The following is a 23714-nucleotide window of genomic DNA, read 5'->3' as shown; positions in this document are numbered from 1 at the left end:
TGAGCCTTTCCCCTAAAGAAAGCTTCCAGAAAGAACTAATTCACCCATAGGAGAAGGGAATCGAAAGGACACAGAAAGGTTCCTTGGTGGGAAGATCTAAGGGAAGTGAGGATGAGAAAGTAGATGAGCCATGGTGGTGAAATCCAGAAGTTAAAAATTCAGGTAGAAGAATGATTTTCCAAGTAACTCACAGAATAAACAAGGCAAGGCAAGGAGAATTACTGGCTCTCAACATGTACGTGACATTGTGCTAAGTACTTAGAAATACAAACAGGTCCAGGACCTTCCTCAAAATGGAGGTTCCAGGAGGAGCTCACAGAGATGATAACTGAATCCAAGGAAGCGGATGAGAAAATTGTATGGGGGAAGACAAGAAAAGGGTCCAAGGCAGACCCTTGTGAATGTGACCTGGATGGAGATCTAGCACAGGGTTCAAGAAAGACCAATCAGACAACAGAACTAGGAGAGACCATTGTCATGAAAACCCAGAGATAGAAGACTGTCGAAGAAGAAGAGGTGTTCACAGTGTCAGAGGCTGGTGAGAAGTCAAGAAAATTGAGGGAAAACCAGTAGGTCTGGGAAATAAAGATCACTGGTAACTTTGTGGGGAGTTTTGGTCAAAAAATTAGAGTAAAAGCTAGACTGCAGAGTTAAGAGAATGAGAGGAAGTAACGTGGAGATCTCAACTGCAGACAGCTTTCTCAGGGAGTTAAACTACAAAAGGGAGGAAAGATATAAGATGATATCTAGCAGGGATGGATGGATCAAATGAGGGTTTTTTGAGGATACAGGATACATGGGCATGTTTGTAGAGGCAACAGAGAAACAGCCAGGATACAGGGAGTGACTGAAGTCTAGTGCAAATGTGGAGATAACAGAGGGGGCAATATGCTGGAAAAGATGAGGTGAAATGTGGTAAAGTTAGGGCAATCAATCCACAGGCATTTTATCAAGTGCCTACTGAATGCTTAAGAAAAGACAAACTTAAACAGTCCCTGCCCTCAATTAGCTCACTTCTAAAGAGGGAGGCAAATTGTACACATCTATAAGTAGATATAAAGAAAATACAAAGTAGCCTTGGGAGGTAGTAGGCAGTACCGGAGCTGAGTCTTGAAGCACAATAAGGATTCCAAGGGAAGGAGGGAAGAAATGAGAGACAAAGGCACAGAAGTTGGAGATGATACAGCAACTGTGGGGAACACCTAGAAGGCCAATTTGCCCATGAAGAACAGTGATATGTAACATACCTAGAAAAGCATGGGGAACTAGGTAATGAAAAGCTGTCTATGTCAAACAGCAGCATTTACATTTGATCAGGAAGTGACAGGGAGGCATGAGTTTATTAAATTGGAGGGGAGGAACCCAGCCATATCTATGCTTTAGAAAGATGATTTTGGCAGTTGGAAGGGGGACAGATCAGAACTGAGAAAGGTTTGAAGGAAGGTTATTTTAATAAGAAGTGACAAGGGACCTTAACTGGAATAGTGGCCATTGGGAGAAGAGACAAGGGGACGGACACGAGAGATCTTATATATACCCTCTCTCCACTTGTCTCAATGACAGCAATTCTGATGTTTTATGCATGATCTGGCTGCATAATCTTCCAGAGCTACCAGCTTTAAGTCAACTTCCTGGAGTGGGTCCAATTTCCTAACCCCAAATAGATCCCTCCCTTGCCCCTCAATTTACTGTGGAGACCAAGAAGACTTAGAGGAAGGCCTAGCCTCGTATTAATGTCGCCATCACTGATCATCTAAATCATAGCAAGACTATAGTGACGGCAGCCATCATTCAAGATTATGACAGAGGATGGTAGGTCAAGTTTAAGAACTATGACCCTACATCAAGAACTCGATCCCAAGTCGATGATGGTTCAACGGCCATAGACAAGGGAGCACATGGTCCTAAGTAAACACACTGGTGGACACCCCATGATCGTGCCTGTGAATAGTCAACTACTATCCTAGATAATGAGATGGGAGAACTAGAAATCCAGGGGATATTCACGAAACTTGGCCACGACCAAAAGATTTTCTGACATAGTTGCTCCTGATCTTTATTGCTTCTGTTGCCAGAGGCAAGTGTGAATGCTATATTGAGACTACTGGATATTATGGAGACACTTTTTTGGGGAGGCAAAAGAAATTTTTTTTTCAGGCAGTTTCCTAGTCACCAATATTTTGTTGTGTTTTGTTTAGTAAATGTAAATTCTCCATTTCAACATTCAAACAGACATTACAATTTACATTCTGGCTTCCATATGTATGGTCCTTCCTACAGGAAGCACTTCTATACAAAAACCTTGGCAGGGCTTCTCCCAAAGAACTGAGTGACTTTTAAGGTGTTCAATTAAATTGTATAAAGGAAGGGCCTTAGGGCTTGCACCATTCAGAGGCCATACTGTCTCTTTTTTCATTCATTTCTTTCCTCTCTAGAAGAGTCATAATTATAATATCTAGCCACAAGAAAAGAGAGGTCAAAATCTAGGCCAAGTTTTGTAGCCCCAGTGCAGCTGTAATGCCCCAAGGAATGAGAAAGACTTTCAGGAGTGACTTCTGGGATTTCAAGCCAGCAGAAGGGCTCATTGGCAGTCACATGACATCTGGGCATGAACTTGGTGGGATTAACACTATGAAAGAACTGGATAAAGTTATGAGTCTACCTTCCCCAGAGAAGAGCTGGTATGGGGAAAGGGGAAGAGAAAGGAGTGTGTGTGTGTGTGTGTGTGTGTGTGTGTGTGTGTGTGTGTACGTGTATTATAATGGATCAGTGGAACGGGTTAGGTTCACAAGACACTATAGTCAATGACTATAATAATCTAGTGTTTGATAAACCCAAAGGACTCCCAGATTATAGGATAAGAACTCACTATTTGACAAAAAAATCCCTATGAAAACTAGAAAAACAGTATGGCAGAAACTAGACACCGAGTAACATCTAACACCCTATATCAAGATAAGGTTGAAATGGGTTCATGATTTAGACCGAAAGGGTCTAAAAACTATACTATATATACTAAATACTATAACCAAATAAGGAGAACAAGGGATAATTTACTTCTCAGATCTGTGGAGAAGGAATTTATGGCCAAAGAACTAGAGAACATTATAAAATGCAAAATGGGATCATTTTGATTACATTAAATTAAAAAGATTTTGCACAAACAAAACCAATGCAGGCAAGATTAAAAGGGAAGCAGAAAGCTGGGGGAAAAATGTACATTTTGTGTTTCTGATAAAGACCTTATTTCCGAATACAAACCATTCCCCAGTTGATAAATGGTCAAAAGATATGAACGGACAATTTTCAGACAATGAAATTAAAGTCATTTCTAGTCATATAGAAAATGGTCTAAATCACTATTGATTAGAGAAATACAAATTAAGACAAACTCTAAGGTAACGCTTCACACCACTCAGATTGGCTAAGAAGACAGGAAAAGATAATGACAAAAGTTGGAGGGGATGTAGGAAAACTGGGACACTAGTACATTACTGGAGGAGTTGTGAAATGTACCAATTATTCTGGAGAGCAATTTGGAACTATGTCCAAAGGACTATAAAACTGATCATGCCCTTTGATCCAGCAGTGTTTCTACTGGGTCTGTTTCCCAAAGAGATCATCAAAAAGGGGAAAAGATCCACATGTGCAAAAATGTTTGTGGCAGCCCTTTTTGTAATAGCAAGAAACTGGAAACTGAGTAGCTGCCCCTCAGTTGGGGAATAGCTGAATAAGTCATAGTATATAAATGGTATGGAATATTATTATTCTATAAGAAATAATGAGCAGTCTGATTTCAGAAAGGCCTGGAGAGACTTACATGAACTGATACTTAGTGAAGTGACTAGAACCAAGAGAACACTGTACATAGCAACAAGATTACATAACAAACAATTCTGATGGATGTGACTCCTTTCAACAATGAGGTGATTCAGACCAGTTCCAATAGATTTGTGATGGAAAGAGCCATCTGCACTCAGAGAGAGGACTATGGGAACTGAGTGTGGATCAAAGCAGAGTATTTTCACTTTTGTTGTTGTTCTTTCCTTGCTTCCCTCCTCCCTTTTTTTCAAATTTGTCTCTTATTTCATCTGATTTTTCTTGTGCAGCATAATACATGTGGAAATATGTTTAGAAGAATTGCATAAATTTAACCTATATTGGATTGCCTGCTGTCTAGGGGAGGAAGAAAAAAATTCGAACACAAGGTTTTGCAAAGGTGAATGTTGAAAATCGCATTTGCATGCATTTGAAAAAATAAAAAGCTATTAAAAACTCTTTTAAAAAACCCAGAGAACACAAAGAAGATCCAACTCACTTCCAGTTGATCAATGATGGACAGAAATAACTACACCCAGAGAAGGAACACTGGGAAGTGAATGTAAATTGTTAGCACTACTGTCTATCTACCCAGGTTACTTATACCTTTGGAAACTAATACTTAATGTGCAACAAGAAAATTGGATTTACACACATATATTGTATCTAGGTTATATTGTAACACATGTAAAATGTATGGGATTACCTGTCATCGGGGAGAGGGAGTGGAGGGAGGGGATAATTTGGAAAAATGAATTTTAAAAAATAAATAAATAAATAAATGATAAAAAACCCAGAGAACAGAAGGACGGCCAAACAGATAAGCAGGATGGCATTGAAAACTACCGATGGAATATATTATAAACAAAAGTAAAAAGCAATCTATATATAATAGGGATATATAGTTTCATATACAATCTTTTTTCTTTTCCATTATTTATGTCACATACATATATGTGCATGCATATATATGTACACATATGTACATGGAAATGTATTCTTATTTTGTATTTGTTCTGTTTGAAATAAAAATAAGATTAAAAGGCCTCAGAAACCAGTAAATTGGAAGCACTTGAGTGGACCCAAGACAGAGGTTGAGGGCACTATAGAAGTTTCCAGGAATGAGCGCCAACATGGGGAGGGAGGGGGAATTGGACTTTGGAATCCTGCTAAGAATTGTATTTTATTTTGTCTTCAGCTTTTAAAAAGGGATGTTTACTTTTGAAGATTTAGTAAGGGCAAAGGGACAAACATGTCTCCACCAATTCAGGGACATGTTTCTCCATGCCATCTCCTCTCTGGGGAAAGTAGACTCATAATGGATAGCCCCTGATGAGATCACGCTCAGCTCCTAAGGGACAGAAGGCCAAGTTCAGTCTTTTCCCTCCATGAAATTGTGAGTTCCTCAAGGGCAGAACCTATCTTTTCCCAAGTTTTGTAACCCTATCACTTAGCACACAGTAGGCCACTTAATCCAGCTGCCCTTGCCATGATGGTAGTAGCCAGGCCCCTGAGAGCTTCCAAGAGCTCACAGTGGAGAAGACAAAGTGGTCCCTCCAGTACTAAGGTAGAGACAGGGACACAAAAAGCAGCTCAGGGCAGAGTCACATTTGAAAGGTGAGAAGGTTAAAGTTAGATTTTGAAGCCATTCTCTGCAGGTATACACCTGGGATAGGAAGATTAGCACATTCATGTGATCTTTGGCCAGCTGGAGGCAAGCTTCCAGCAGGCCCAGAGGGGAGTGGGTAGAACAAAACAGGCTACTCCCTTGCCAGAGGAGGGCCAGGCCACTGAAGGCCAAAGATCGAGCCAGATTTGGGGAATAAAAGGCCTCAGGCTCTGTCAGCACATGGCTTGATGTCTCCCAAACCTAGATGGAACAAAACTGGCCCTGGAGGGCAGAAGGTGAGGACAGAGGCTGTTTGGAAACTTTGAGACTAAGCTGCCCAGTCAATTCCCAAGGAACACTCATTCCTATTCCCACTCAGCCCTAAGTGAAGCCCTTCCTGCTGCCTCTGTCTCTATATCTGATTGTGGCCCAATGGAAAATGGGATCCTCGAGAGAGAAAAACTGGAAAGTAAGGAGATGAATGTTGAATTCTTGGGCCACACCAAGAACGTTTGCTCTGGGATCACATGCCCAGTGATGATTCCCCAGAGCGTGGCTTGAGCTGAGGTGCATTCATCCAGGGGCTGAAGAGGGAGGCCATTCAACAGGGCGTGGGGAACATATTAGGTGGGACTGAAGATGACAATAACATAAAGCAGAGCTGAGCTGAGCCCGGCCCTTCCATCCCTCATCAGTATCTTGCTGGTCTGAGTAGAAAAGCTTAAGATGAAGAAATAAAAGGTAGCTCTTAAGCCCTGCCATCCCTAATAGGGTGGGCTGGGCCGGAGGGACCCATAGGACAATATGCAGTGGGTGTGAATGGGAGAGCAGGACTGGGAGCAACCTGCCATTGTTCAGATTAAGACTGGGTTCTGAAAAAAAAATGACAGAAGTTTACAGAAATAGGGCTTGTGAATCAACAAGTGTTAACAGTGACGTCTGGAAATTATGAATCACTCAGGACAACTGAGGGAACTATAGTCCATAGAGCCCAGTTCTCTGTCATTCAAGGAGGAGTACTTTACTACTGTCTGTTATTCAATGAACTTCATTGATGGGAAAATCTGTCTGAATAAATTACAGCACATTTTGTTCTTGCCTCTTTAATAAATATATATTATTGTTTTACCAAAAAACAAAAAACAAAAAAAACTAGGTCCTGCCATTTGTACATTTGTACCTATAGATCTGAGTGGGGGGGGGGATGTTAAGAGAGACAGACAGGAAGAAGAAAAAGGGGAGGGGAGAAAGAGGAAAGAAATTATAGAATAGAGTGTGGAAGGAAGAAAAGGAAAGCAAGAGGAAAGACAGGAGGAGAGAAAGGAGAAGAGAGGAGATGAGGAGCAAAGAGGAAACGGCAAAATGGAAGACAGAAGGAGAGAGGGCAGAGTGAGGTGGAAGAAGGGAAAGAGAGAAGAGATGGGGAAGGAGATGCGGGAAAGAGGCAGGGAGAAAAACACAGGGGAGGGGAAACAGGGAGAAAGTGAGGGGAGATAGTATGGGGAAATTTGAGGAGAGAAGGGAAAAAGGAAGGAAAAAGGAAAAAGAGGGGAGACAGGAGGGGAGAAAGGAGAAGGGGAGGAAGAGCAGGGAAGGGAGAAAGGAAGGGAAGGATAGAAATGAAGGGAGAGGGAGACAGGGTAAGAGATAGATAAAAGTGAAAGGGAAGAAGAGAAGGGGATCTATGGGGAGAGACAGAGAGGGAAAGGTGAAAGTGAAGAAGAGAGGGGGAGGAAGGGAAGGAGAAAGGGCTGGAAACAAGTGTAAAACCTAAGATTTGTCAAGCAAGGGAGGCCTGGCAGCTTTGAGAGAGCTGGGCCTCCATTTTCATCCTAAAAGCAGGGGAGGGGCCAGGGTTTAAGGATCATTAAGATCCTCCCCAAATTTAAAATCCCAGGGTTCATCATGTTTGAGGGAAAGTATCTCAAACCCAGAATTAGCCAACAGGGCCCTGGGCTCCAAGAAAAGAAAAGGCCTGTGTTTAAAAGTGCCAGAGGGGCCTGCCAGAGGGGCCTGCCCGAGGCTGAGCAGGAGTGGCAGGTGGAACTTTTTTTTTCCCCAAGGGCCTCTGGGTAACCATCCCCGCCCCCCCCCCCCCCCCCCCCCCAGCAACCTGTCCACTCCAGTAGCCTTTTGGAACCATGCCCTCCCAGGCCTACCCCTAAAGAAGGAGAGTTTGCCTGGGACTAATTTAGAGGCAAAGGGAAAGTGAGAGGAAACTTGCATGATTAAGTAAGATTCTAAATGCTAATTACCTTGGTAGCTAACAATTTGACAAGTACAAGGGCAGAAAGGTTTCCAAGATTCTGCTAAGACTCCACCCCATTCTGAAGACTGAGAAGAACTGAATTTTGCCCAATATACAAATCAAATAGACACTGTGATACACAACATTATCAGCTAATCAAAATCCCTCCAGCCATTTCCAGAGCCTTTATGGAGAAGGTGATCTATTACCTGCAATTCTGGATAAACCACACCTTTCAAAAGGGGCAAAAAGACAACTGAATGTTCTAAGATGTGGTTTTCTCTTGGCCAAAACAAACAAAAACCCCTACCCCCAAGATCAGAAGTTTTTGTAGAGTGGGAAGAGAGTATTACAGTGATGGAAATTTGGGGAGCTGGAGGATCGGTTGGGAGACCAAAATAAGCCCATGAGGAAATAGTTGCCAACTCTGGCTCCCTACCCCACCCACAGTAGGAGCTTTATACTCCTTCAGAATCTCCAACCAGCTGGTGGAGACTCTCAGCCACTGGGGCTCCAACTACAAGCCTAAACTCTCCTCAGCCTTCCAAAGCCTTGAGGAAACAAGCACTATCTCAGATTCTACCCAGGCCAATGCCTTCATTTTACAAAGGAGCAAACTGAGGCTCAGATTGTGGGCCCAAAAAGGCAGGAGGAGACCGAGCTGGGATTTTAGGCCAAACTTTAATTAGAAAGTACAAAATGAGCAATTCCTGACCCATCTCAGCTCTAGACCTGGAAACAGCCTTCAAAGATCTTTACAAGAAAGCTAGGGGGTCTGCTCTAGACTAGGAAATTCTGCTTAATTCCAAGTAAACCCTTGGGTGTTCAATCGGTGCCCACCAACACAAGTGAGCCTATATTGTAAACCTCTACACTAGCTCTAAAAGGACAGCACTCTGGGGGGACTAGACCAAGCTAGAGGAGTTTCTCCCAATCTGACATCACCACAAGCAGCAGATAATCTACAGGGCCTTTATCCCCATCATGTGACTCAAGCCTCAAGGGAAAGACATTTCAGCGTGATCTATGTACAATGTGACTTCTGTATAACATTTTATGGAAAAAAAGGTCACTCCAATAAACATGAAATCATTGCAGTTTTACTGTCCTGAGGATGATTTTTAATATCTGGGAGTCCAACTTTTTCTTATGGGAATGTATCTTCTAGTTTCCAAACTCAGTCAAAGGGAAAGTGAATCAATCACCTGAAATTGGCATGGGAGCCAACTTTTCAGGAAATCCCAGTTATATTAGCCTGGAATATTGGGTGTGTCACTTATGTCACCCAGGGTTCCAGAAATACTTTCTTGTGGAGGCTTCACAAGATAAATATCTGAAGGAAACAAGTCTCTTTACCCCCTGGGTGGACTCCTGGAGTCCCTTTCTGGGTCGGTCTTGTGTAGGGGTCCTGAAAATGGCATTGTCCTCTTAGGGCGGGTGACAGTTCCCAAATCACAGAGAACACCACACTCTCTAATGTACTAAAAATCACAGATTACACAACAGCAGAGAGGCAGGAGACTGCCTCTGGCATACAAGGGATGGTATAAAAGGTATTAGCTGGAAAACGTATGATCAGAAAAAAGAGGTAGGCCGGCCATGTAGTGAGAGCCAGAAGAGAGGTCCGGTGTCAGTGTTACACCCATGCTCACACGGTAAAAGATCTTGAGGAAGGTCACACCTTGGATATATGGTTGAATGGAAGGTGTGGATGGCTCATGATTTTACTGATGGATGGATGAGCTGAAAAATCTACCCAAGCAACAAGAAAATGGTATTTACACACATATATTGTATCTAGGTTATATTGTAACACATGTAAAATGTATGGGATTGCCTGTCATCTAGGGGAGGGAGTAGAGGGAGGGAGGGGATAATTTGGAAAAAAGAATTAAAAAAATTTTTTAAAAATTAAAAAAAAAAATCTACCCAAGCAGGCAAGTACCAGAAGAGAAATCAGAGCATCTCAGGGTGGAGAAGAGAATTCTGAAGTCATTTCAGCCCATCATACCTGAAGGCAAATCCCTTCTCCAAGATAGCCAACAAATGACCATCCAAACTTCCCCTGAAATCCTGCAGGGAGGTCTTCCTTAGCCACTCCCCTCCAAGGCTTCCCTTGGGTCCCCTTTGTGACAGTTCTCATAGCTAGAAAGCTTTTCTTGACCTCAAGCCTAAATCAGCCTCTCTGCTACTTATTTCTACTTAATAATGCTTCTAGTTTTGCCCTCCAGGGATGAGGCAACAAGCCTCATCCTTCAGAAGACATTTCTATAGGGCACCACCCAGTTTCCCATATTCTGAGCTATAGTCTTCTTGTCTCCTCTTCCTTCTCCTCCCATGTCAGAGCCCAGCAGTTCCAAAGTCCTACTGATTTGACCGCTCTAACATCTCTTCCCACAGTCACCACCAATATCCCGGAACAAGCACTTCTAAGACAGTCCCTTGCCCTCAAGTTCACAATCAAATTGAGGAGACAAGACTAACACCAATAAAACAGGATAATCATACACATTCCGAGTGCTCCATACAGTTAAGTGCCAAAGAAGAGTCTCTCAACAAGGTAGATGATTATCACCTTCACTCTGCATCTCTGCCGTGTAGTTTTCTCCTCCCACCCAGTGGCCCCAAAAGGTACAGCAGAATAGACATTTTTCTTTACGCAAACTACCAACACCTGTGTTCAGAAGATCTTCATAAAACCATTAGCACAAAGTTGAAAACATTTGTCAATCCCGTACACATAAATGGAAGTATGGGTCAGCATCATGCAATTATGGGGACAGACATGGAGACACAATAATAGAACCCTACACATAATGGAAGCTAACTTGCAAAGTAGGGAGTACAGGTCTCACCGGTGCTTCCCCGTGGGCGTGGGAACTCCCTCTACTGGGCAGATCCTAACTTGTCAGATCCTAAGCCATCTAGAACTTGCTGTTTTAAGAAAGCAACCTGAGATGCAGGGAAGTTAAGCAACCACAAATCCCCCAAAGGTCCCAAACTTCCTAACTCCAAATCAGCACCATACCCACTACCCATTCTAGTCCAGCATATTTTTTTTAGATGAGGAAATCTGAGGGCTCAAGAGGTAAAGATACTTGCCTACAGTCACATGGCCAGTAAATAATGGAGTTGTGACTCTATGGTTTTAGATCTACGTAACCTGACAGGACTCTCTCTAAGGAAGTCTCAAATTCTGAGGGTGGAAATTGACTTTGATCGTACCTGGGTGGAAGGGGAGAGGAGGAAGGAATAACTAACAAGTCTGATGTGATGCCCACCTTTCTGACAACAGACACATTTCCAAATGGAAGTGCTGATAATACTCCAACAATGGAGGGATATTAATGAATGAAGGTAGGTGGATTCTTCATGCCATGATTTCAAGGGCCTATGGGGGAATATCAGGGCCATTTCTGGTTAAATGGGCCCTTCTTTCTTAGCGCATTAAAGCCTTAGTGAATTTAATCCTGGGGTCAGGACCTGACTATTCCTACTCAGAACACTTGTCTAAAAAAGTATCATTTAATGGGAGTCATTATTACCATGGAAGAAGACTTGCCAGGTAGGAAATCTGCTATCACGCTCTCTTTTTGTTTCTTCACTTTGCAAGTATGCCAGGAGTTAACTTTGTCATTCACCATCATGATTCTGATTGCGTTATGCTTTGAGAAAGAGTTGGCATTTGCAATAGAGAAAAAAGCACTAATCCTTAGAGTTATTCTTAAAATAAGTTTCTGATCAACTTCGATAGTAGGAGAGGCTTTAAGGCAGGCTTCGAGTTGTGCCTTGGCCTTGTGGCCTAGATGAGCAATTGCTGCTTTCAGGGTTGTTTTCTTCCAGGATTTCAATGAGGCCGCTTTCAAACAAATGCCTGCTTTCTATTAGTTCTTTGCTGGATTGTTTATCCTGTATCCAGCATCTACAGTTCCTAAGATAAATCCTCTTATTGCAAATCTTCACAAGACCTCCTAACTCTTTAAAGTGTCCAAGGCCAGCTATAACAGATCCTAAAGAACCAAAGTATCAAGTCTCATGCTCTGGGAACATTTTGGCCATCTCAGAGCCTAAGAAGCTTAAAAGGCAGGTTCCCCAGGCTTGGTCTGAGTTGCCATTGTGATGGGTCCCACTACATTATGGGTCATCAAGGAAAAAGGATAGAAGGAAATACAGTAGATAAAAAGCACTGGTTCTAACCTGGGTTCAAATCTCCCCTCTGATACAAAGAGACCTTGAACAAGTCACTTTCCCTCCTTTGGGCCCCATTTTCCTTATCTGTAAAATGAGCAGGGTTGGATTGGATGGAATCTGAGCTACCTTATAGCTTTAGCTCTATGACACTATGGTGATTAACAATGAAAGGACAGGAAAGAGGATGTGAGGGTGAGTGGACCGCAATACCTCTCACTCCATTCTTCACCAATGTTGATCTGGCTGGAATCCCCTTCTCTCTCTGCTCCATGTGCATCCTTCTCCAAGATGGGTAGGATGACCTCCCCTGATAGAGTACTCTTCTTCATCAGCAGAAGAGAGTACCCCGCAACCAGGAGCACCCAAACTGCGAAGCCTGAGGTTGAAAAGTGGAAAAGAATAAAAACTTCAATCCCCTGGGACTCTGCTTAATATGGGATGGCTGGGTAGGCAATGAAAGGCTAATAGATAACAATCAAACCAAAAACAAGATATCATTCTTATGTTAAAGGCCCATGTACAGAAAAAGGGGGAAAAAAACCCCATATCATTTGTAAATTAACCAGTCCCTACACAGGGAAAGAATTTTTTTTTTCTAGGCCAGAATCAAAGAGATCAAATGAATAAAAACTTTTACTAGCTTCAAAAAAAAGAACAAGACTATTAAATTGTTTTAACACACTGTTCCTCACCTTAAAATTAACTGTCTTGAATCCCATTTTCCAGCAAATACGCATAGATCCCACCTGCCAAATTTGTAAATCGACCGGTTGCTGCATAAGGGCCATATCCCCGACATTACTATTCTTCACTAGTCTATAATTTCTAAGTAAAAACAACAATTGAAATGCCAAGGCCCATTCTGGCATGTTAGCACGTCTCTCATTTCCACATGTGTCCATGTATAGTCAAAAACTGAGGACTAGAATGAAGGCCGAGGGTAAACAAAGGCAGAAAAGTTGTTCATTAGACAGCAACATGTCAATAGGTTAATTACTCCAATGGCTCTTGAGAAATATACTGCAAGAAATAATTCCCCAAATAAGACAAGGAACCGACCTCAAGTGATACAGATGTCTATTTTATTAAAAAAGTTACAAACAGGTGGACTGTAAGGTTGTTTTTTGTTTGTTTTTGTTTTTGTTTTTTACAAAATGACGAGAATGAAGTCTATTGGAAAAAGTTTATTTTACAAATCTTTATAGGTCATTGTTCAAAGTTTGCACTTGGTATTCCAGATTTCACTGTTCACTGATAAAGCTACAGTACATGAGATACACAATGCTAGGTTCTGTTGGTTTCAGAGCCCCCTGCAATGATCTGAACATCTGGCAAAGACAATACCTATATTGCATTTAATAGCAGTTTCTTAATCTAATAAGCAACTTTACATGCAATCTATTGAGGAAGCCTAAAATAACTTTTGGTCCCTTTTATTTTTTTAAAACTGTGCTGGAGAAACCATTTTTACTTCCTATTTCCCCTATTCCTGTCATCCTAAGGTAATTCAAGTCAAATTTGCTGCTGAGGTCAATGATAATGAATACTGTGTATGTATGTATGTGTGTGCACGTATACACACACATACACACACACACACACCCCTGTATAAAATGTTGCTTTTTTGAGAGAGAAAGAGAGAGAGGAGGAAGAGAGGGATAAAGAACAAATGGAAGGACAGGAGAGAATGGGTAAGACGGGGAAGGGAAGAGACAGGGAGGAAGGAGAGGAGGAGAAAAAGGCAGAGGAAGGAAATAGGGAGGGGGAGGGAGGAAGAAGGACAGGAGGAAAGGTGGGGAGGAAAGGAAAAAAAGGGGTAAGGAAAGAGGGAAGGGGGAGGGAGGGAAGGGGGGAGAGAAAGAGAGAGAGAGAGAGAGAGAGAGAGAGAGAGAGAGAGAGAGAGAGAGAGAGAGAGAGAGAAGGAGGAAGGGGAGGAGGGAAGGAGGAAGGGGGGAGAGGAAAATTACCCAGAGGAAAGAACCCACAATTTTCAGAAAACTAAAATCTTCATGAATTATTTGAATCTCCTATTGTTTAGTAGAGCTAATAAAGATTGACCACCACCACCTAACCTACTTTGAATACAGTGTTTGGTTTTAAGTGTGGTATTAAAGTGCAAACCGAAATGATCAGGTTTCAAGCAGTTTATAAATAGGGAAAAGTATTCCAATCATCCCTAGCCCTGCGTTCTCACCATAAAATTATATATCTAAGATGAGAAAATTTAACTTTAGAGAATTTCATGGGAACTAAAGTCCACCCACCATGGAGAATCAAACAGTTCAATCAGAATTTTTGTTCCAGAAAAATTGGTCACAAAGACCACTGATAGCAATGTAGTAGGCCCTGGTGATACCTGCTGATGTACTTGAATATCGCACACAATGAAATGCTAAATTGCCCCACCTCCCCAAACCATCACTGCATATACTAGAGCTTTCTTGGCCAAAGGTCTTTAGCTATTACAAGTCAAAAGAGTCCTTTTGGTTTTCTTTTCATTAGAAGCATGTTCAAATGACTAAAGCTGGGCCCCTAAGATCTACAACTTTGGTGCAGTAGGTGAGCTGCAGTTCATCACTTCTGTAAAACATACGCGCACACGCCCACACACACAGGCACACACAAAACTAAATCTGAAGATAAAGCAAAAATATTGGAAAACTTACAAAACTTTAAACCACTGCTAGAAAAAGCTCGCTTGTACACATGTTAAAACGGAAGAAAAAGCATCATTTATTCTTTACACATTTTTTTTTCTGTTTTAATACCTGTGTTACTGTTAAAATGTTCAAGTATTCAGACAAAATATGTTGATCAGGTAAACAACAGGGAAGTCAATGGCTGTTCAGAGCGCATTTGCAATTCAGAGCACTGGAAAAAAATGGGTGCTTTCCCCCCTTACCTTACACTGATTTTTGTCTCTGTTGCTAACCTGTTTACTGGGAAATAACCAAAAAAAGCAATTGTGACAGTGCAAGAAGATGGTAACAAATATTGCTTTAAAACATCGTTCAGAAAGACAAATATTAACTATAAAATGTAAAATCATTTTATTTGCATTCACTTTACATGTGCAGAAACTGACTAGATGTAAATGACTAACCTGCCAGGCAAAGCTGAGCTATTTGAGCGCAGGTATATGAAATTCATTTACCTAGAATACAATATCCCTTTTCAAAGGCATTGTTAAAAGTAGGTCATAACTAAATTTAGAACTTCACAGAAAGGAAAATGCTTCAGCTGCAAGTCACTGTTGCAAATGACATGAACAAAATCATGAAAACCCCATTCAACTAAACAGTACGGTCAAATTTCAAATTGCAATTTCCACTTTCTGAACATTACAATACCCTATCACAGGCTGCATCAGATGAGAAAAGGGATATTACATCCATACAGGTAAGATGGGATCTTTAGTTTCTCACAACACTGTCACACGTAAACATAAAGTCTCAAAATATCGACCAACCATTTCAGGAAACAAATATTTTCGCAAATAGATTGAAGCACTGGAGCGAGGTAATATACAGAAGTAACCACTTGTTTAAGGCTCAATTTATTCTCCATTAAAACTTTTAAAAGGCATTGAGTAGGTAATACTGAGTTTAAGTATTTAATAAATACAAGTTCAGAAATTGATTAAAGAAATCAATTAAAATATTAAAAATGAACCCTTGCATATTAACCATTAATAAGAACTTAGAAAGCTACAAAAGGACTGATTGATAAAGAATCTATTTTAACTTATGGTAAACGTGCTAAGCATTCTTGGTTAAGGTCTATGGATCTTGAAGGCTGTGGACCTTATGCACTTAATTAGGTGTATGGCAACATGCTGTTATCGAGACAGGTTTACCAAGGCTCAGTTCTGCAACCCAGGCTGTCAAGTTGTCCAAAGCAGCATCTGTGCAAATTCCCTCTGAGTTTTATCTGCAATAAAGACAAAAAGGTTCATGCAAATATAGGAAATATGGGAATATACATGTTTTCAGCATCAAGACTCTTTCCCTGGACATTTTTTCCCCTTTTCAAAATAATGCACACAGCAGTGATGGTTTTAGGCCCATATGCCCAAATGGAAGAGAAACAGAAGCAAGATTTGAAGATAACCCCTTTCTTTTTTTTTTGCCAGTTTTTTTTTTCACTTTTTAAAAAATTAATTTTATAATTATGGTTTTTTGACATTACATATGCATGGGTAATTTTTTTTAACAGCATTATCCCTTGTACTCACTTCTGTTCCGAATTTTTCCCTCCCTCCCTTTACCCCCTCCCCTAGATGACAAGTAGTCCCATACATGTTACATGTGTTACAGTATATTCGAAATACAATATATGTGTATAAAACCGAGTTTCTTGTTGCACGGTACGAATTGGATTCAGAAGGTAAAAGTAACCTGGGTAGAAAGACAATAGTGCAAACAGTTTACACTCATTTCCCAGTGTTCCTTCTCTGGGTGTAGCTGATTCTGTCCATCATTGATCAACTGGAACTGAATTAGATCTTCTCTAAGTTGAAGATATCCACTTCCATCAGAATACAAAAGATAACCCCTTTCTATGTTCATTACTCAAAAAGGTGACAAAGTCATTTTAAAAAGAAGTATGAACAAGATGATGGCATTCGAAAGCAATTCTGCCCTTGGTGCTATAAACATAACAGTATGCATTTCACATTGTAGATTTTGAAAAGTCCCTCCAGGTTAGTCCTGCTAACATCTGATTCCAATGGACAGATATCACTCCTACTTTGCATTTTATTGAGTGCCTTCATGTTTTAGAGGATGGAAATTATTTGCACTACGTGCGTGCTTAAAGTTTTTGTTTTGTTTTAAAGACCTGATGCTTTCAAAAGCAAATGTTTTAGAGAATTTGCAAGCTAAGAAAATATATTTTCAGTTCTAGAACATATAATTCCATTCAACAAGAAAAGTACCATATGCCCATTGCACAACCAGAGCCCATCCAGGGTCCATTTGCAAAAAAAAGGCTTTACTCACTGCCTTGCCAGAATCCTAACATTTAAATAGCACAAAAATGGGAGGGTCAGACAGCAAGACTAATAGATAATCACCAACTGGTAGGAAGGAATACTTGAAGACAAAGAGTGAAAGTATTCTGAGCCCAGAGAGGAAAAGTGACTGACCTATGGTGGCACAGTTGATAGGAGAATGATGCTAGAATCAAAGGGTGGAAAATGAGAGAACTGGATTAGATGGTCTCCAAACTCCCTCTCAGCTTGAAGTTCTAGGATGAAATGTACTTCCGCAAGGGGAACTAGTTGGTGTAGTGGATAGAGCACCAGCCCCTGAAGTCAGGGGAACCTGAGTTCAAATTTGGTCTCATACACTTAACACTTCCTAGCTGTGTGACCCTTGTCACTTACCCCCAAGTGTCTCAGCAAAAAAAAAGTACTTCCACAGAATGAACTAAATAATACCCAATAATAAAGAATCATGCCCTATGTTGCATGCCTTAAACATTAAAGGGTGCCTTCTCCAGGACAGATGATCTCAACTGCATTTTCCACAACAGTACAATGTATCCTAATGTCTTTTTTTAATTTACTATTGGAAAAGAATTTGACATTTTAAACCCAATTACTAAAAGTGTCTTTGTATAAAGCTTTCACAAAAAAGGCAAAAATATAAAGTTTTCTAATATACTAGGGGGGAAAGGCTTAGGTTCTGTCATAAAAACACTGCTATTGCTAACTGCAAAGTTTTTAATAAAAAACAGTCCAAAACCTGAAATGTCAGGTAAAAAAAAAATTTCAGAGGAAAAAGTGTCATAATAAATTAGGTGATCTGAAGTCAAGCAGCCTGAAAGTAGTACTTTGTGTTAAGAAGATACACCCCGTTATCAATAGGCTTACAAAGCATGACACTGATCCTAATCCCCTCTCGACCAGTAGGTATATGGAAGCAAATCACTTCTCTAGATTTCAATTTGCCCATCTGTAAAAGATCACTATGCCAATTAGATTAGATGAGAAGTCCTTATACTTTTTTAAAAAAACTGAATTACTCTATATAATAATATAACACACATAAAAGGTTAAGAACCCTTGGATGAGATGATCTCTTAGTCCTTTCCCAAACCCCAAATTCCATAATTTTATTTTAGTTTTATTTGCAATATGGATAAAAACACTCATAATATAAAATATTGCTTCACTTCTGCAAATTCAAAGATGACTTTACTGAATATTCACAGAATCATGGAACTTGAGAGGTAGAAGGGGCTGCTATAGCCACCTCATCAGCGACTGTCAATGCCAAACAGTCTGCAGAAGAACACGTACATTAATAAGTATTGAATGAGGGTGGGGGAAAGAGGAATATAACTGGAAAATAAGAAAAAATATCAGGACTATGGCAAGGATTACTATTGAATGAACGCCATTTTCCATGATTCATTAATGCCAGCTCAGGGCAAGATGATTCTAAAAATGGCCAATAACAAATCTGTGAGGTGCAGTTTTATGTCCATCAAGGTCATATTTACTGAATACCAATAGGTAACAATGTGCTGCTTACAAAGCCAAGATCATAGTCTGCTGCTAGAAGGTTTACTTTTGAACACAGTTGTGACTTTATTAAATGGATACACTCTAAAAGTTGTGTCTAAGACGAATTTCAAAAGAGCAAATTTACTTTTTCACTAACACCAATCATAAAACTTGGAGATCTGTTCCCATGGGGAATGTTCCCAATGGCTCGAGCCGGACAACTTTTGGTGATAAGGGGGATAAAATGGCGGCTAGACTTTTGGTAAGCAGAGAATTATAGCTCCCACTTGGTGCTTCATTTTCCCAGACAGCAAGTATTCCTCTCTCACCCCATCCCCTAAGTCAGTCAACAAGCATTTATTGCTTCGGATGCTAAGCACTGGGAATACAAAGGCAAAACCAAAACCAAATCCCAAACTGAATTTTCTTCTCCACTCTGGGATCCCCCAGGCTCCGAGCTCACAGCTGCTGGAATTTCCTTCCCTCTGCCTTCTGCCTGGGTATTTATAACATCACTGGATATCACACTTTTCCAGCTGCTCCCCCATTGCACAAAGCATAAATGAAAATCCCCTTCATTTTAGGACTTTGGGCATATGTAACATTTCAAGGAGTCACCATTTCGGCCAGGAGGTGCTGCCTCCTCCACCCTTACAGTTAGAAACCCCCCATCCACGTTTTCAGTCAACAGTTTAATGAGTGGCCAAGGCAAATCAAATAAATAAAGAAATTACCTGGCAGATTTAGCTGGCCTGGTCCTCTACGGACAGACAGTCTGACGCCAGGCTGGTCGTTTAAGCTTTTCCAGCCTAGCAGGACCTGCCAGGGCTTCCCCACCACTAGCAGCACAGTCCTAAAGAACTCAGGGTGTCATACCATGGAATGGAACCATTGGAGGACTTCCATAGTAGAAAAGGAAAGCTTTTAGGAAAAAGGATTTTTCTCCCTACTTTCTAGGTCTAAATGTATAGAAGTTCATATGCTGATTTTGCTCATAATAAAGGCTATCTGGGAGCTACTCTACAAGTACCAGACTACAGGAAGCATATCTGAGTCATTTCAATAACCACTAGACCTGTTAAGAGTCCCAGATGATAAAATTATATTCTTTCCTCCCCATATGAATCTGCATTCTTATACCAGTCAATCGAATTATAGAACAAGTCTAATAAGGATCATTCCTTTGATAAAATAACATCTTCCCACTGGCCAAGAAGATTATCATCACATGACAGGAAGTATGATAAAAGCAGAGGAGATAGGGCAAGGGGCCTGGGGCTAGGGAGACCAGTGCACATCCAGAGACTCTTATGACCCAGGGCAACTCAATTCATCTCTCTAGCCCTCAGTTTCATCATTTGTATAAGAAGGTGGAACTCAATGGCCTCTTAAGGTTTCCTTCAGCTCTAAAATTAATGGTCCTGTGTATGACCCTGGTCAAGGTTTCCTTCTCTGTAAAATGAGTAAAACTAAATGGCCTCAAAGATCCACTTCAGCTCTAAACTTGTGATTTCATATGTGCCCTTGGACAAATTAGTCTCTCAGGGCCTCAGTTTCCTCTTCTGTATAACAAGAAAGTTGAGTATAATGTCCTTTCTGACTCAAAATCTATCAAGCTCTGATTACTGACACATTTTTACCATTAAGCAGATGTACAAATAGTCAAGTCACCTTTCTGTCTTCTCCTAAAATTGTACCCTAGTGGGTACACTGGCTCTGAAAGCGGTGCTACTGAAGCACAAGCTTTGTCAAGCCCTACTGTATAGCGCAATGATGAAGCATTCGTGTTTTTAGAAGAACCATATGGCTAAATGTGCAGCAGCTCCCTCTACCTCCCAACTATTCTGCACATACCTCATATCGGCCTAATTATTTGTATATTATCTCTCTCCTAAGAATATGGGCACTTTGAGGTCAGGGGTCATGTTTTTGCTTTTCTTTGTCTCCTTAGTATTTAGCATAGTGCCTTGGCACACAGTAGGGGCCTAATAAATGCTTGTTGACTAAACAGCTCCTCCCTATCAGCCTGGCTACCAGATGGGGATCTTTGGGAGGGGATGTTTTGGGGAGGTTGTGTTGTTGATGGTTTTTAACCACAGAAATTCATAAACATTGATGAAGGCATGGTTTGGGAAAGTGTCCATTCTGATGAAACTATAGATCTTACAGTAAATCTCATACCACTTTTCTCTCATTTACTTTGTAAAATAAACTACTACCTATACTTGGAAATTATACAATTATATAACTATTTAATGCTAAATGCTAATGCTAAATGCTAAAAATATAGAGTATTTGTAAAATTATATGAAAATCCAGGGAGCAATCATTCTGTACTCAAGCAGACAACCCTCAATCAATGATTACTTGGGACATACAAGAGAAACCTTGAAGGTCCCCACTCAAAAGTCACCTGTCAGAAGACTTCAAAAATTAAAGTTAAAAAAGAAAGAAAGAAAAAGTTCAGCAATCATCATGAAAGATATTTTTGGTCCCTGGGGCCCAAGAGGATTGGTGGGGGTGTGAGAGGAGCCTCGGGTTTGACCAAGTTTGGATCTCTGCCGAAGCCTCAGGAGATGGTTTTCTAGAGCTGCTGGAACTGAAAAATTATGCCCCCACAGCCAACCTCATGATGAGACTACTCTCCAAATTTAGCTAGGCGGGTCCTCAGATGACGGACATGGAGTCTGCTGCTAGGCTGTCCACATAACCAACCACAAATATCACTTTGGAATTTCCCAAATCATCATGTCTCCCCAAAGCTAAGCACTTCTTACAATTCAATTGGAGCCTACTACGTGCAAGCCGCTGGAATGGGGAATTATTTTATATTTCATGTATTCTCTAAACCCAAATCCAAAACAGCAGCTACATTTTCTCCTCTAAGACAAACAGCTAGAATACAAGCTGCTTAATTACCCACATCACTAAAGATAATAAATATACCAATGACTTTTTTTAAACTGACTTATTTACTACTCTACACATCCCAAATATTCTCATCACACCATATCATCCCACCAAGAATCTGCAGACTAGAAAATCTTCTAGTTAAATCTGGAAGCAGAGATAAATCTTCATGTCAGCCCTAAACAGTACTGGTATTATGACTCCTTCAACATACAGAAGTATGTTGTATTCACACAACCTACTTGGCAAGTCGGTAATGAATTTTAATTCTTTACAGTAATAAATCCCGGAGTAAAAGTTTACACAAAGCAAGAAAGACCAACAGAGTCTCTTGTGTCAAATTTGAATTTCACAGAATAAGAAAGGTAAATGTTATTGCTGCACACTGTGACAGCAAAATTTCCATTACACTAACATTCTCATTCATTTTCAAAGTATCCCAGAAGTCTTGGCCACATAGGTGTATATACTAAGTCTTAAAGAAACTCTCAGTTTCCATTCAGTCCACATCTGGAATTATGGTGCAGAGACACCGCTTGCTGTGTCCAAGACACAGCATAAGTCATCCTTGTCCTCAACTCTCTAGTTTCCACCATGACACCAAACACACCTTTATTTCACATGCCTCTACCCCAAAGCTTAAATATTTAGTTTTGCTAACAAAAACCTTACTACAGAGGTAAGAGGATAGTGTGTGAAGGATATATTGGCTACAGCCAGAACCCCTGGGCTCTAAGCCCAGGTCTGTCACTAACCAGCTGTCTGCATCACAGTAAGGGGGCAAAAATGCCAACCCCAGAGTCAAAGGCCCTGCCTTCAAACCCTATCTCTGTTGCTCACTACTTGCATGACCTTTAGTAAGTTATTTCACTTTCCTGAGCTTATTTCTCTACTTTTAAAATGGGGGAAGAGTTGGACTACATGACCTCAGAGGTCCTCAGACCTTAGTCAACTCATGTAACTATTCCAGGCCTCCTCATCTGTAGATAAAAGGACTGGATCAGACTCTTTAAAAGTGCCTTCCAGTCTGAAAATTTGGGAATTCTGTGGGAACATTAATTTAGATTGACTAAAAGACTGAATTTATTTACAGAGCTTCAACTTAGAAATCTCACATCACATCCTTAATCAACAGCCCTAGTCACAACACAAAGATTAGATCAATTGTGTAGTTGATCCTCGAGTCTGCCTCTATTCATTCAATTCTAAATGATCAGTTCTGAATTGGATCTTTCTAAACCTGGAATAAGCAAAGGATGTTGTTGCAGTGGACTTTGGATTCTAGGAGAATACATTTTCCCCAAGGACAGACAAGATTTTCCTAGATTTTGGAATCCTATTGAGAAGTAATTCCATCAGGAAAACTTTTCCTGTAATAGAGTTCAAGAACACTTCCTCAGAGGCACCACTCCAACTGTAGGAGGCAGTTTTTGTTTATCCTACTGCTAGCCCTAAACTCGAGAGCTAACTGAGTAAAACAGAAGAGTTCAAGTACATTTCATTCTATAACAAGGCCTAAACTTAAAGTGCAAAGGAAACAATGAAATAGTAGCACAGTGGAAAGAGTTTTGGATTGGGTATCGGAAGACCTGGGTTCAAATTCAGGCCCTATTACTTACTAATTGTGAGAATTTGGGCAAATTACTTAATCTCTCTAGGACTGGGTTCCTACAAGTGTAAAAAGAAAGAGGTTGGGCTAGATAACTTTGAAGGTCCCTACTGTCTATAAAATTGGGATTATAAATAGGGAACAGACTAGGCAAGAGACAAAGTATCAGAATAGATGTGTATAGCTGGGAGCCTAACCACTAAAATAAAAGTGCTGGATTCAATAAGCACTTGTTAAGTATCCAAAATAGGGAGGGGATGAGGGAGGAAAAAGGAAGGAGGGGAAGAGTCACAAAACACTTCCATTCTTTCCCCTCTAAGTCAGGTTCTACTATAAACCTTCTAAGTAATTGTCATTTAAACTTCCTCCACTTCAGCCACAGGCCTCTTAACTTTTGTTCACAATAACTAAAGAGACCTCAGGTATATGTTCTTAATGAGCAACTCCACTCCCCCCCCCCCCCATTTAAGTTTCAAGACTATATGTAAATTAAAGGCTGGGGAGTGAGAACAAGATATTTAACCAAAAGAGATCTTCTGTCAACAGATTCCCAACTTGGCTCAGTAACAGCTGATGTAACTAATAATAAACTTGGCTATTAAAATGTCAGCATTGCCAGTACAAAATGCAACTTATGTCTGACTAATTCCCCCCCCTCGACCCCCACAACACACATTTAAGAAATCTCCAGAATAACACGTCTAATTAAAAGCTGGAAAAAAAAATAGAAACAATTCTGTGTCTAGGTTTTATTAGCTACTGAAAATAACTTGAGAATGCCAGTAAGTTCCATTATATTTAGAAATAGTATGCTAGA

At 40.6% G+C, this 23714-nt stretch overlaps 1 protein-coding gene across 1 annotated transcript in view; it reads right to left on the bottom strand.

Annotated features, from left to right (window-relative positions):
* Positions 1–12927: 12927 nt before the first annotated feature.
* The window catches only part of RAP2C (RAP2C, member of RAS oncogene family), a 57077-nt gene continuing 46290 nt past the window's right edge, over positions 12928–23714 (bottom strand). Inside the window, exon 6 of the mRNA XM_074278483.1 lies at positions 12928–15797. The gene's annotated coding sequence lies outside the window, so the exon portion shown is untranslated. The remainder of the gene's footprint in view (positions 15798–23714) is intronic.

This window comes from Sminthopsis crassicaudata, chromosome X (assembly GCF_048593235.1).
Source record: "Sminthopsis crassicaudata isolate SCR6 chromosome X, ASM4859323v1, whole genome shotgun sequence".
NCBI lineage: Eukaryota > Metazoa > Chordata > Mammalia > Dasyuromorphia > Dasyuridae > Sminthopsis > Sminthopsis crassicaudata.
Note: the sequence above shows the minus strand (reverse complement) of the source record. Positions and strands in the feature narration are given on the sequence as shown.